General features: G+C 45.6%; 1 long non-coding RNA gene across 1 annotated transcript; it reads left to right on the forward strand.

The window, feature by feature from the left end:
• Window positions 1–542: 542 nt before the first annotated feature.
• Window positions 543–9,580, forward strand: LOC130704867 (uncharacterized). Its single transcript, XR_009005388.1, has 3 exons — window positions 543–835; window positions 1,408–1,602; window positions 9,376–9,580. It is a non-coding gene; the product is annotated as an uncharacterized LOC130704867 (long non-coding RNA).
• The last annotated feature ends 3,952 nt before the right edge of the window (window positions 9,581–13,532 follow it).

Consider the following 13,532-nt stretch of genomic DNA (forward strand, 5'->3'; position numbering starts at 1 on the left):
TCTAATTTTGGTCAAACTGGGACTTGCTCGGGATTCAGCCGCATTCCTCACATGGTCCCCTTTCCCCGGGGACTTAGCCGCTCTGTGCACGAGAGTTCCACAGCGTGTCCTGCTCTGTTCCGCTCTCAGACTGCCCCACCCCGTTCTAATTATCCGGGTCTGAATACGCTCTACCCGCCGGTAAGGCGAGTACCCCTTCAGGACTTTCATTTTCCAGAAGTCTTCTGGGTGTTCTTGCTTGTTTTTAAAATTTATTTTATTCAAGTACAGTTTATTGACAATGTTGTGTTAAATTTTTTTTTTTTCTTTTTGGCCACACCGTTTGGCATGCCTGCGGGATCTTAGTTCCCAGTCCAGTGATCGAACCCGCGCCCCCTGCAGAGGAAGCTCAGAGTCTTAACCACTGGACCACCAGGGAAGCCCTGTTCTTGCTCTTTTAATGTATGAACTTTACCTACCTTAAGAAAAATGTTATTGAGGTATGGTTTTTTAAGTAAAGTGCCTCCATTTTTAGAGTACAGTTGGATGAATCTCGACAAATGGGCAGCTGCACCACCCACCTCCCACAAAGCCCTGGCAAGCCCTCCCTGCCCACTCCACTCACTGGAGCCTTGCCTGTTCTTGGACTTCACGTGAATGGAATCGCACTGTCCGTCCTCCTCTGTGTCGGGCTCGTTCACTCAGCGTGAGGATGTCCAGACCCTTCAGCTGTTCACTGCCTTGGGTCACCAGGCAGCATCCCGCCGCACAGCTCGTGAGTCATCCCCTCCTGCTGCACGCCTGGCAGGGTTGGCCACTCTTGGAAGAGCTGCTTGCTACCAACATGCATGTTCAGGTTTGTGTGGCTCTGTATCTTTATCTTAGGTGAAGACTTGGGTGCGGTGGAATTTAGGGGACATGGGGTAAGGAATATGATTGACGCTGTCACGTCTGCCAGGTCATTTTCCTCAGTGGCTGTTTTATAGTTTATATATTTTATATTTCTACCAGCAAGGTGTGAAACCTCCAGTTGCTCCACATCCTGGCCAACACTAGGTATTTTCGGTCTTTTTAAAGCTAGTGAGTGGGTAGTGATATCCCATTGTGTGTGTGCAACTTTTTATTTTGAAATACTTTAAGATTTCAGAAAAGTTGAAAAATGAGTACAGAGAGTTCCCATATACCCTCCATCCAGGTCCTCCTAATGTTCACAACTAACACAGCCTTAGAAAAATTCTGAAAAGCAGGCAGCTACCTTTGACACAACACTAGTAACTATAGGACTTATTCAGATGTTGGCCACTTTCCCACTATGCCCTTTGCCTCCGGACCCACGTTGCGTTTGGTTGTCATGGCTCCTTTGTCCACTCCCGTCAGTTCTGGGTCTTCAGTGTTTGCCCGTTTACTGTGACCTTGACACTTTTGCAGGGCACCGGTCAGCTCTTTTGTGGAATGCCCCTTAATTTGGACGTGTCTGATGTTTTCTCCGGATGAGAATGAGCTCATACATTTTGGCAAGAAGCGATGTGTCCTCCGGCATCGTAACGGGGACAACGCGGCATCCATCTGTCTCATGGCCAGTGACGTTAACCTTGATGCCAGGATAAGGTGGATTTCTCCATGGTAAAGTCACTGTTTTTCTCTTAGTCATCAGTGAATATCTAGTGGGGAGATGCTGAGAGATTCTGAAAGCATTCTCTTTCTCATCTCACGCCCTCAACACTAATTTCAGCATCTACCCATGGGTCTCGCCTACAGTGATCACTGTGGTGTCTGTCTAATGGTGTTTTCAATTTCTCTCATTCCTTCCATATTTATTAGTTAGAGTTTTTCAGTTAAGGAAGAGCTGTGCCTTCTCCCCCATTTACTTATTTATTCAATTATTTATATCAGTATAGAATCTTAGATATTTAACTTATTCTATGACTTATAGTCCTATATTATCATTATTTATTTTCTTGCTCAAATTGTCCAAGCTCGGCCTTTGGGAGCTATTTCAATCAGCCCCTGTGTCCTTTTAACATACCTCCATTGGGGCTTCCCTGGTGGCGCAGTGGTTAAGAATCCACCTGCCAATGCAGGGGACACGGGTTCGAGCCCTGGTCCGGGAAGATCCCACATGCCGCGGAGCAACTAAGCCAGTGCGCCACAACTACTGAGCCTGCGCTCTAGAGCCTGCGAGCCACAACTACTGAGCCCACAAGCCACAACTACTGAAGCCAGTGCGCCTAGAGCCCGTGCTCCACAACAAGAGAAGCCACCGCAATGAGAAGCCTGCGCACCACAACGAAGAGTAACCCCCGCTCGCCGCAACTAGAGAAAGCCCGTGCACAGCAATGAAGACCCAACGCGGCCAAAAATAAAATAAATAAAATAAATAAATCTATTTTTAAAAATACCTCCATTATTTATTGTTAATTTAGGTGAAATTCACAGGACATAAAATTAACCATTTTAATGTGTATGATCCAGTGGTGTTTCGCACATTCACAATGATGTCCAACGCCACCAGTAACTAGTTCACAAATGTCATCTCCCCAAAAGGAGACCCCACACCCATTAGCAGTTTCCAGTTGCCCTCCCTCTAGGCCCCTGGATTTACCTGTTCTAGATATTTCATTTCATATAAATGGAAATTTCATTTCATATAAATTTCATTTCATATACATGGAATCATCAATACGTACTATTTTGTGTCTGGCTCTTTCACTCAGACGAATGTGTTAGAGTTTCCTCCTTGGTGTGGCCTGTGTCAGGGCTGCATCCCTATGTGGCTGAATAATACTCCACTGGATATGTGGACCACACTTTGATTATCCTTCATCTGCTGATGGGCATTTGGGTTGCTTCCACCTTTTGGCTCTTGTGAGTAGTGCTGCCGCGAACATGTGTGCACAAGTATTTGTTTGAGTGCCTGTTTTCAACTGAGTATTTCCCTAAGAGTGGAATTGCTGGTCATTCTATGTTTAACGATTTGAGGAAGAGCCAAACTGTTTGCCACATCAACTGCACCATGTTACATTCCCACCAGCAATGGATGAGGGTACCAATTTCTGCAAATCCTCACCAATACTTGTTATTATTAGTTTTTAAAAGGTACTGTATAGTTATCCTAGTAGGTGTGAACTGTTGCCTCCTTGTGGTTTTGATTTGCATTTCTTTTTTTTTTAACATCTTTAATGGAGTATAATTACTTTACAATGGTGTGTTAGTCTCTACTTTACAACAAAGTGAATCACTTATACATATACATATGTTCCCATATCTCTTCCCTCTTGCATCTCCCTCCCCCCCACCCTCCCTATCCCACCCCTCTAGGTGGTCACAAAGCACCGAGCTAATCTCCCTGTGCTATGCGGTTGCTTCCCACTAGCTATCTATTTTACGTTTGGAAGTGTATATATGTCCATGCCACTCTCTCACTTTGTCACAGCTTACCCTTCCCCTCCCCATATCCTCAAGTCCATTCTCTAGTAGGTCTGGGTCTTTATTCCCGTCTTGCCACTAGGTTCTTCATGACCTTTTTTTTTTTTCCCTTAGATTCCATATATATGTGTTAGCATACGATATTTGTTTTTCTCTTTCTGACTTACTTCACTCTGTATGACAGACTCTAACTCCATCCACCGCACTACAAATAACTCCATTTCGTTTCTTTTTATGGCTGAGTAATATTCCATTGTATATATGTGCCACATCTTCTTTATCCATTCATCCAATGATGGACACTTAGGTTGCTTCCATGTCCTGGCTATTGTAAATAGAGCTGCAATGAACATTTTGGTACATGACTCTTTTTGAATCATGGTTTTCTCAGGGTATATGCCCAGTAGTGGAATGGCTGGGTTGTATGGTAGTTCTATTTTTAGTTTTTTAAGGAACCTCCATACTGTTCTCCATAGTGGCGGTATCAATTTACATTCCCACCTGATTTGCATTTCTGTAATTACTAATGATGTTGAGCATCATTTCATGTGCTGTTGGTCATCTGTATGTGTTCTTTGGAAAAATGTCTATTCACCCGGTCTAGTCCTCTGTGCATTTTTTAGTTGGGTTGTTTGTCTTTCTGTTAGGTAAGAGTTCTGTATATATTCTGATTAGTAGACCTTTATCGGATATATGATTTGTAAATATTTCCTCGCATTCTGTGGGTTGTCTCTTCACTTTTTTGGATAATATCCTTTAATGCACAAAAGCTTATTTTTTAAAATTTAATTTAATTAATTATTTTTTTTGGCGTCACTGCCTGGCATGTGGGATTTTAGTTCCCTGACCAGTGATCGAACCCAAGACCCCTGCAGTGGAAGCTCAGAGTCCTAACCACTGGACCGCCAGGGAATTTCCAAATGTACAAAAGCTTTTAATTTTGATGAAGTCCAATTTACCAATTTTTCTCTTTTATTGATCATTCTTTTGGTATCGTGTTTGTGCCGACTCTTGGTCCTACCCCACTGATCGCTGTGTCTGTTCTATGCTGTAACCACAATTTTTCTGTTGTTGTTTTTCTCCCTCTCTTTTTTTTTTTTTTTTTAATTTTTTTTTTTTTTTATAGCTACTTTATTTATTTATTTATTTATTTATTTTTGGCTGTGTTGGGTCTTCGGTTCGTGCGAGGGCTTTCTCTAGTTGCGGCAAGCGGGGGCCACGCTTCATCGCGGTGCGGGAACCGCTCTTCATCGCGGTGCGCGGGCCTTTCACTATCGCGGCCCCTCCCGTTGCGGGGCACAGGCTCCAGACGCGCAGGCTCAGTAACTGTGGCTCACGGGCCCAGCTGCTCCGTGGCATGTGGGATCTTCCCAGACCAGGGCTCGAACCCGTGTCCCCTGCATTAGCAGGCAGATTCTCAACCACTGCGCCACCAGGGAAGCCCCCCTCTCTTTTTATTTTTAATTTATTTTTTATTGTTGGCTGTGTTGGGTCTTCGTTGCTGTGTGCGGGCTTTCTCTAGTTGCGGTGAGTGGGGGCTACTCTTCGTTGTGGTGCATGGGCTTCTCATTGTGGTGGCTTCTTTTGTTGCAGAGCATGGGCTCTAGGCGCGCGGGCTTCAGCAGTTGTGGCTTGTGGGCTCTAGAGCGCAGGCTCAGTAGTTGTGGTGCACAGGCTTAGTTGCTCCGCGGCACGTGGGATCTTTCCGGATCAGGGCTCGAACCCGTGTCCCCTGCATTGGCAGGCGGATTCTTAACCACTGCACCACCAGGGAAGCCCCTATAACCAATTTTTCTGTGTTGATCTTGTATCCTGCAATTTGTTAAATATGCTTATTAGCTGTGGTCATTATGGGAGAATTATTTAGGATTTTCTATATATAAGATCAAGTAACCTGTGCATACGGATAGTTTTACTTCTGCCTTTCCAATTTAGATGCCCTTTCTTTCTTTCTTTTTTTTCTAACTGCTTTGGCTAGAATTTCCAGTACAATGTAGAATAGAAGTGGTGAAAGTACAGTTTACCTGTCTGTATTCATGTTTTAAGTTCTACTACAAAGAACAAGGAAAGGACATCTGAAAGGCCACTGGTTGTTCAGAAAAGTTGGAAAATTATTGGAAAAGAGACAGAGAAAGCAAAAATACTCTATCATGGGACAGAGAGAAACGTGTCGTTGTGATTTTTATTAAATCTATAAACATGTGTTTAATAAAAATTACAATGACACGTTTCTCTCTGTCCCTATTTTATTTATGTCCTCTTTTGTAAAAGTCTTACATTTATGGGGGCTTCCCTGGTGGTGCAGTGGTTGAGAATCTGCCTGGTAATGCAGGGGACACGGGTTCGAGCCCTGGTCTGGGAAGATCCCACGTGCCGCGGAGCAACTAGGCCCGTGAGCCACAATTACTGAGCCTGTGCGTCTGGAGCCTGTGCTCCGCAACAAGGGAGGCCGTGATAGTGAAAGGCCCGCGCACCGCGATGAAGAGTGGCCCCCGCTTGCCACAACTAGAGAAAGCCCTCACACAGAAACGAAGACCCAACACAGTCATAAAAATAAATAAATAATTAATTAATTAATTAAAAAAAAAGTTGTATGTTTAAAAAAAAAAAGTCTTACATTTATGTATATTAAGAGTACAAAATATTATTTTTGATATAAAGAGTTAAGAGACGAGATAAATCAGTGTATCACAAAACAAAAAGAAACATCATAAAAATATTGTTATATGTTTAGCACACATATTGTTTAATTAGTCCTACTGTTATTACTAATGCCATGTTAGTCATTGTTATTTTGTTTAAAAATAGCATTTATGTAACAGAAAAGTAAATAACACAGAAGAACATATAGTTTCAAAAAGGTCCTGTTTCTCATTTTTTATGTTAAAGTAACAACAGTTGTTAGGGGACTTCCCTGGAAGTCCAGTGGGTAAGACTCCCAATGCAGGGGGCCCAGTTTCGATCCCTGGTCGGGGAACTAGATTCCGCATGCATGCCGCAACTAAGAGTTTTCATGCCACAACTAAGAAGTCTGCATGCCACAACTAAAAGATCGTGCATACTGCAACTAAGACCTGGTGCAGCCAAAATAAATAAATAAATAAATATTTTTTAAAAAGTAACAGCAGGTGTTACACTATGTTGTGTAATTGTTTATTACATGTGGTGTTTCTCACATATGCTGTTTTATGTATTGTGCACAATAGTAAATGTCGGCAGGGCTGTGTCTCTGGCTGGATGGCTGAAGGTTGGTCGGGAGCAAGCCTCAAAGGCACCGCCGCTGGGGGAGCAGAGATCTCGGCAGGTGGGCTTCTCTCTGACCCGAGGGCGGACACGCAGGGGCCCCTGAGAGAGGAGCAGGAGAGAAGATGGGAGGGCTAGCCGGGGAGCCCCACAAGGCTCGGGACAGAGAGCAGTGCCCTCATCTGGGGACCGTGGCCTGCGCAGGTCACACCTGGTGCCTCACACTCCAGGGTGCCTGCCCCTCCCTGGTAGGCAGGGTTCACCCCCCTCCCCCCCTTCTGTTCCTGGAAGGAAGAGGCCCAGGCTTCACTCAAGGGGAGAAATGGAACAGTCCCAGAAGAAACAGAAAAGATGGTCAGCTCTGGAGGGTGGAGGATTCTCCAGCTCCGCTGGGAGGCCTCTGGAGGGGTCCAGGGTGATGAGCCCAGCCCAGGTACGCAGGGCTTCCACCAGCTTCCGAGGGCGGAGACGCTAGTTCTCCCTGATCTCTGAGTAACTCCACCTCGGGCTGACCTGGGTCCTCCCCAGCAGCTGGACCAACAAGTTCTGGCCAAGGGGACGCCAGCCGGCGGGGCTGCCCTCCTCCCGCTCCCTCCCGGGCTCACAGGTGGGACCTGAGCCTGGGCAGGAGACCCCGTCGAGGAAGCCGGAGCCGCCAAGGAGAGTCAGGTGGGGTCCCTGAGTCCTGGGGACCCCGCACCCAGCCCTAGACCACCTCTACTAAAGGGGGAACCATCCTCTGCCCTTTTAAAAAAAATATTTATTTATTTATTTATTTGGTTGCATCAGGCCTTAGTTTCGGCAGGCAGGCTCCTTAGTTGCGGCATGAGAACTCTTAGTTGTGGCATGCATGTGGGATCTAGTTCCCTCTTCAGGGATCGAACCCAGGCCCCCTGCATTGGGAGTATGGAGTCTTATCCACTGCGCCACCAGGGAAGTCCCCCATCCTCTGCCTTTCAAGCCACTTTTATTTGGAGGTGTCCCGACACTCTCAGTTGAGCTGGATCCCAGCTGGTACAGCGGCCCCCTGACGAAGGCTCCAGAGACAGCAGGGAGTGGGGAGACCAACGCAGACAGAGGAGAGGGACCTGGATGAAAGGGGTCAGTGCAGAAAGCAGAAGACAGGCCTTTAGAAATCTGTAATTGAACTAAAATGAGAAAAAAGCTGCACTTAGGAAAGAGTACTATCTATGAGGAGAATCAGAAAAAAAACAACACGAACTCAGAAAGGTAAATAACCCAGCAATTCTCCACGTCTGTGTGGACACTGACCCGTGTCCTACAATTTAACTCAATTTTTTAAAACCAAATGAACTAAAAGGCTTTATTGACATCACAGTATATTCGAGAATAATTTTAAGAGCATTACAGCTGAAAGAGAATGGCATGTTTACCGTCTTGTCATGCACTATTTTTTTGGAAAAAAAAAATAGAAAGGAATACAAAGAAATCCTATTAAGTAACTTGGAGCAGCATTTGGAAAAAGTACACCTATTTACAGATTTTTTAAAAATATGGTTTTACCTACATAGTCACAATGCGCCTCCATAATGAGACAAGCCCTTAAAGCTCATGGGATTTTGTAAACATCGTGGCATCCTCACCTCGTCATTTCTCAGCATTTTCCGTGGGGAGGGTTGATCATCGTGCACGGGACTGATCCCATCAAGGTTTCCACACAGCTCGTCAATTCGCTCCCATCCGGACTCCTTCTGCACTGGACCATTGGTCCATTTGTCCCTCCAGCATCTGTCCCGCTCTGTGTGCCTCAGGGAAACCTGTGATTTCCTGCTTTTTCTCTTTCAAGGCCGCTTCCCTTAGACCTCCTCAAACCTCTGACCCTTGCTCCAGACAGCTCGCTCTCACTGTACAAATAATAAATGTTGGAGAGGGTGTGGAGGAAAGGGACCCTCTGACGCTGTTGCTGGGAATGTAAGTTGGTGCGACCACTGTGGAAAACAGTATGGAGGTTCCTCGGAAAACTAAAAATAAGAGCTACCAACAATCCCACTCCTGGACATCTATCCAGAGAAAACTCTAATCCAAAAACATACATGCACCCCTATGTTCATAGCAGTGCTATTCACAATAGCCGAGACATGAAAACAGCCTAATGTCCGTCAACAAATGAACGGATAAAGAAGACATGGTACAAGTGTACAACGGAATATTACTCAACCACTAAAAAGAATGAAATAATGCCGTTTGCAGCAACATGGATAGACCTAGAGATTATCATACTAAGCAAAGTAAGTCAGAGGAAAAACAAATACCATATGATGTCACTTATATGTGGATTCTAAAATATGGCACAAATGAACTTATCTATGAAACAGAAACAGAACCACAGACACAGAGAACAGACCTGTGGTTGCCAAAGGGGAGGGGGTTGGGGGAGGGGTGGAGTGGGACGTTGGGATTAGCAGATGAAACCTATTATATACAGGGTGGATAAACCACAAGGTCCTACTGTAGAGCACAGGGAACTATATTCACTATCCTGTGATAAACCATAATGGAAAAGAATATTGAAAAAAGAATGCATATATAGATATAAAACTGAATCACTTTGCTGTACAGCAGAAATTAACAAAACATTGGAAATCAACTACACTGCAATTTTTGAAAATGTAAAAAAGTAGGCAATTTGCTCTTGAAACCGGGAGGGGGGCGGTCCCTGTAGGCTCCAGGGCACAGAAGCCTTTTTTTGTCCCCCGTTTCCTGTAGGCAAGACTCCAGTCCATGACCTTCCCTGAGTTCCAAAGGGTGGATTCGAACAGTTGCTAATCAAGGGCGGAGCAGCCAGGAAACCACCTGAGGCGAGATTAAAGGGACCTGAGAAGCTCATCAAGATTCGGAGAGCGACCACCTGAGATGAGATGAGTACAAGCCTTGCACACACCCTGATCTTGTCAGCAACCCCTCCCTTGAAGTATTGAGTATTGATGAGTACCTCCTCATCAGATCCTCCCGGGTAGGGACACAGACTTTTCAAGGCAAGTGTTCCCCTGAGCCTGGCAAAGCAATAAAGCTATTCTTTTCCTACTTCACCCGAAACTCTGTCTCCGAGATTCCATTTGGCACCGATGCACAGAGGCCGAGCTTTCGGCATCACTCTCGATTTTCATTCTGTGAGAGTAACTTCTCCTCCTACTGTGTCCAGCTTTAGTGGTTGGGGATCTTCTCCTATTCTGCCTCATTTTCCTCTTAGGAGATGACACAGTGTGGTGGCTGCCGGCATTAGAACCGCGTGCAGAACTGAGGGTGCCCAGCTGGTCCTGTGGGAACCACCGCCCCAGGACTGCCTCACCTACTCCTTGTCTGTTTCTTTTTCTCTCTTTCTTTTCTTTAAATTTATTCATTTATTTTATTTATTTTTGGCTGCGTTGGGTCTTCGTTGCTGCACATGGGCTTTCCCTAGTTGCAGCGAGCGGGGGCTACTCTTCGTTGTGGTGCGCGGGCTTCTCATTGTGATGGCTTCTCTCTTGTTGTGGAGCATGGGCTCTAGGTGCGCGGGCTTCAGTAGTTGTGGCACGTGGGCTCAGTAGTTGTGGCTGGTGGGCTCTAGAGCGCAGGATCAGTAGTTGTGGCGCACGGGATTAATTGCTCCGTGGCATGTGGGAGCTTCCTGGACCAGGGCTCAAACCGTGTTCCCTGCATTGGCAGGCAGATTCTCAACCACTGCACCACCAGGTAATCCCTGTTTCTTTTTCTTTATACTCTTCTTTTTTTTGGTTCTAAAGCTGATGTTGTTTCATTTAGGGTTCTTTTCTTTAACCTCATCACCGCCTGCTTCTCTTGTTTCTGTCAGATCAAGGATTTTGCTCTGTATGGATGAATTCATTCACCTCTTTGGTAACCGACAATCCAGGTTGTCACCTGTGTTCCCAACCCACAGACTATATATCGGAGCTTCCTACAGCCCCCTCCTCAGGTCTGATGGATTTGCTAGAGCAGCACGCAGAACACAGGAAAACAGTTTGCTTAGTAGTTCACCACTTTATTATAAAAGGATATAACTCAGGGATGACCAGATGGAAGAGCTGTGTAGGGCAAGGTGTGTGGCAAAGGGCATGGAGCTCCCATGCTCTCTCGGGGCACAACACTCTTCCTGCATGTTCACCAACCCAGAAGCGCTCCCAACCCCATCCTTTTGGGTTTTTATGGGCATGACTGGTTAAATTATTGGCCAGTGGTGATTGAGCTCAATATCCAGCCCCTCCCCCCTCCCCAGAGGTCAGAGGGTGAGGTTGAGTCCCAACCCTCTAATCACTTGGTTGGTTCCCCTGGCAACCAGCCCCCACTCCTAGGAGCTTTCCAAAGACCACCTTGTTAACATAAACTCAAGTGTGATTGAAAGAGGCTTGATATGAATATCAAAATGCACCTTTATGACTTTTTTTTTAAACTTTAATAGACAGAATTATTATTTGTAGTATTTACACACAGTCTTCCATGGTAATGTTAAAGTTACCATTTTCTTCAAATGCCCCTCAAAATAACACACTTTGCCTTCCTAAGTGAATCTTGGACAAGGAAATTCAGTGAAAGTGATCTACTTACGACTGTGTCCCATGTCTCTCCCTCTCTTTTTTTTTAACATCTTTATTGGAGTATAATGCTTTACAATGGTGTGTTTGTTTTTGCTGTATAACAAAGTGAATCAGCTATATGTGTACATATATCCCCATATCTCCTCCCTCTTGCGTCTCCTTTATGACTCTTCTGACTTAGCAAATTCAAGGGTTTTAGGAGCTCTGTGCCAGAAGCTAGGGACAAAGACCAAAGGTCTATTTCTTATTATAAATAACAATATCAAAGAGCTTAACTAACGAAAAGAAGGGATGGAAGGTAAATTTAAGAGTATCTACCAGAAAAAGAGGTAAACAATAGGTGAGAAAAGAAAATTAGAGGTCCAATCCGAATGTGAGTAATAGGAATTTCATCAAGAGATAACACAGAATATGGAAGAGTCTTGTTCTTTACAAAGTTCCAAAACTAAGGACATGAGCCTGTAGGATGGAGAGAACCACTGTGTGCACAGTCCAATGAGCAAGGCCCACATCAAGGTATATTGTTGTGTCAGTTGAGAACACCAAGGATAAAGAGAAGATCCTAAAAGCTTTGAGAGAGAACAAACAGATCACACACAACTGGGCAGGAATCAAAACGGCTTTGGACTTTTTAACAGCAGCCCTGGAAGCTGGGAGCTAAAAACTATGACTTGAAAAGTTTTGAAGGAAAAGTATTTCCAATCTAGAATTCTATATATATCCTACCATCAGAGACGAGAGTAGAATAAACACATTTCAGACGCACACCCTTCCCAGGAAGCTACTCGTGGACTGACTTCAGCAAAATAAGAGAGTAAACCACAAAGGGGTTCCAGGAAACAGGGAACCAACACAGGAAAAAGGCAACAAGTCACAGGGATGACAGCAGAGGAAAGGTCAAGACAGCAGAGCTGTGCGGTGGGTTGAGAAAGCCATCAGTCTGGAGGGAACACGGGCCAGGGGGCTCTGGGAGAGGGGCCTCCAGGAATTAAACAGCTCTAAGGTGTTTGAGCCTTCGGAAAATGTTATTGATAGGCAAGTGGCAAGGAAAACTAGCCACGTAAAAATCTAGGCACAAGAGAAATACTAGGTAAGTATGAAGGGAAAAAAAGGTGGTACAAGATGGAGGCGTGCTTTTACACCGTCACCGTGAACAGTCGTGAAAATGTGGGGGTGGGGCAGGCGGGGAGTTGCTTGGAGAGCCTGCTTGCTCCCTTACTTCGGGAAGTCCATAGAAATGTCTATATTTAATACATCAAAAACTAGCAGTCTCTGGTTGAGAAACGTGGAGGTTTCTGCCAGAGGAAAAGCTACAAGGGTTGGAAGTATTTGCCTCTGGGGAGACTGGCACGGGACCGCTGTTGTTCACTACGTCTTAAGTTCTGCGTGAATAAAAAACCATGCACTGGCGTGACTTTGATTTTATTTTTTTTAATTTTTTTAAATTTATTTTTTCATACAGCAGGTTATTAGTTATCCATTTTATACATATTAGTATATACATGTCAATCCCCATCTCCCAATTCATCCCACCACCACCCCCGCCACTTCCCCCCCCTTGGTGTCCATACGTTTTTTCTCTACATCTGTGTCTCTATTTCTGCCCTGCAAACCGGTTCATCTGTACCATTTTTCTAGGTTCCACATATATGCGTTAATATACGATATTTGTTTTTCTCTTTCTGACTTACTTCACTCTGTATGACAGTCTCTAGATCCATCCACGTTCCTGCAAATGACCCAACCTCGCTCCTTTTTACGGCTGAGTAATATTCCACTGTATATATGTGCCACATCTTCTTTATCCATTTGTCTGTCCATGGGCATTTAGGTAGCTTCCAGGACCTGGCTATTGTAAATAGTGCTGCAATGAACATTGGGGTGCACGTGTCTTTTTGAATTATGTGACTTTGATTTCAAGATAACTCAAGCCAAAAGGAGTTGGCTGTGACAACTTCTCATTTCTACGCCCTGGAGGCCCGGCCTAGCGGGTCTCCACAGCAACCGAACGCGTCTCCGAACCCAGCGGCGCCACGTAGGGCAGGGCAAGGGTGACGCACTTCCGCCTCAGGCCCCGCCCCTCCACAGCGGAGGCAAGGCCGCCTGGTTCGCGCATCCCGGGCCCGCGCGTGCGCAGTCTTCGGTAGCCCGGGCGGCTCGGGGTGGCAGTGTACCCGCGCCCTCCGGGCCGCGGCTCCGGGTGGTGAGAGGCCCTAGAGTCGCCACAGCCTGCAGTCCGCATCCCTCTGACGACCTGCGCACACGTTGTCAGACACGAGCCCATCCCCAGTCAGGCGACGCACAGCCGACCCGAACCCTTCCCAGGAAAGC

The sequence above is a fragment of the Balaenoptera acutorostrata genome, chromosome 1 (genome assembly GCF_949987535.1).
Source record: "Balaenoptera acutorostrata chromosome 1, mBalAcu1.1, whole genome shotgun sequence".
In the NCBI taxonomy this organism is placed as follows: Eukaryota; Metazoa; Chordata; class Mammalia; order Artiodactyla; family Balaenopteridae; genus Balaenoptera; species Balaenoptera acutorostrata.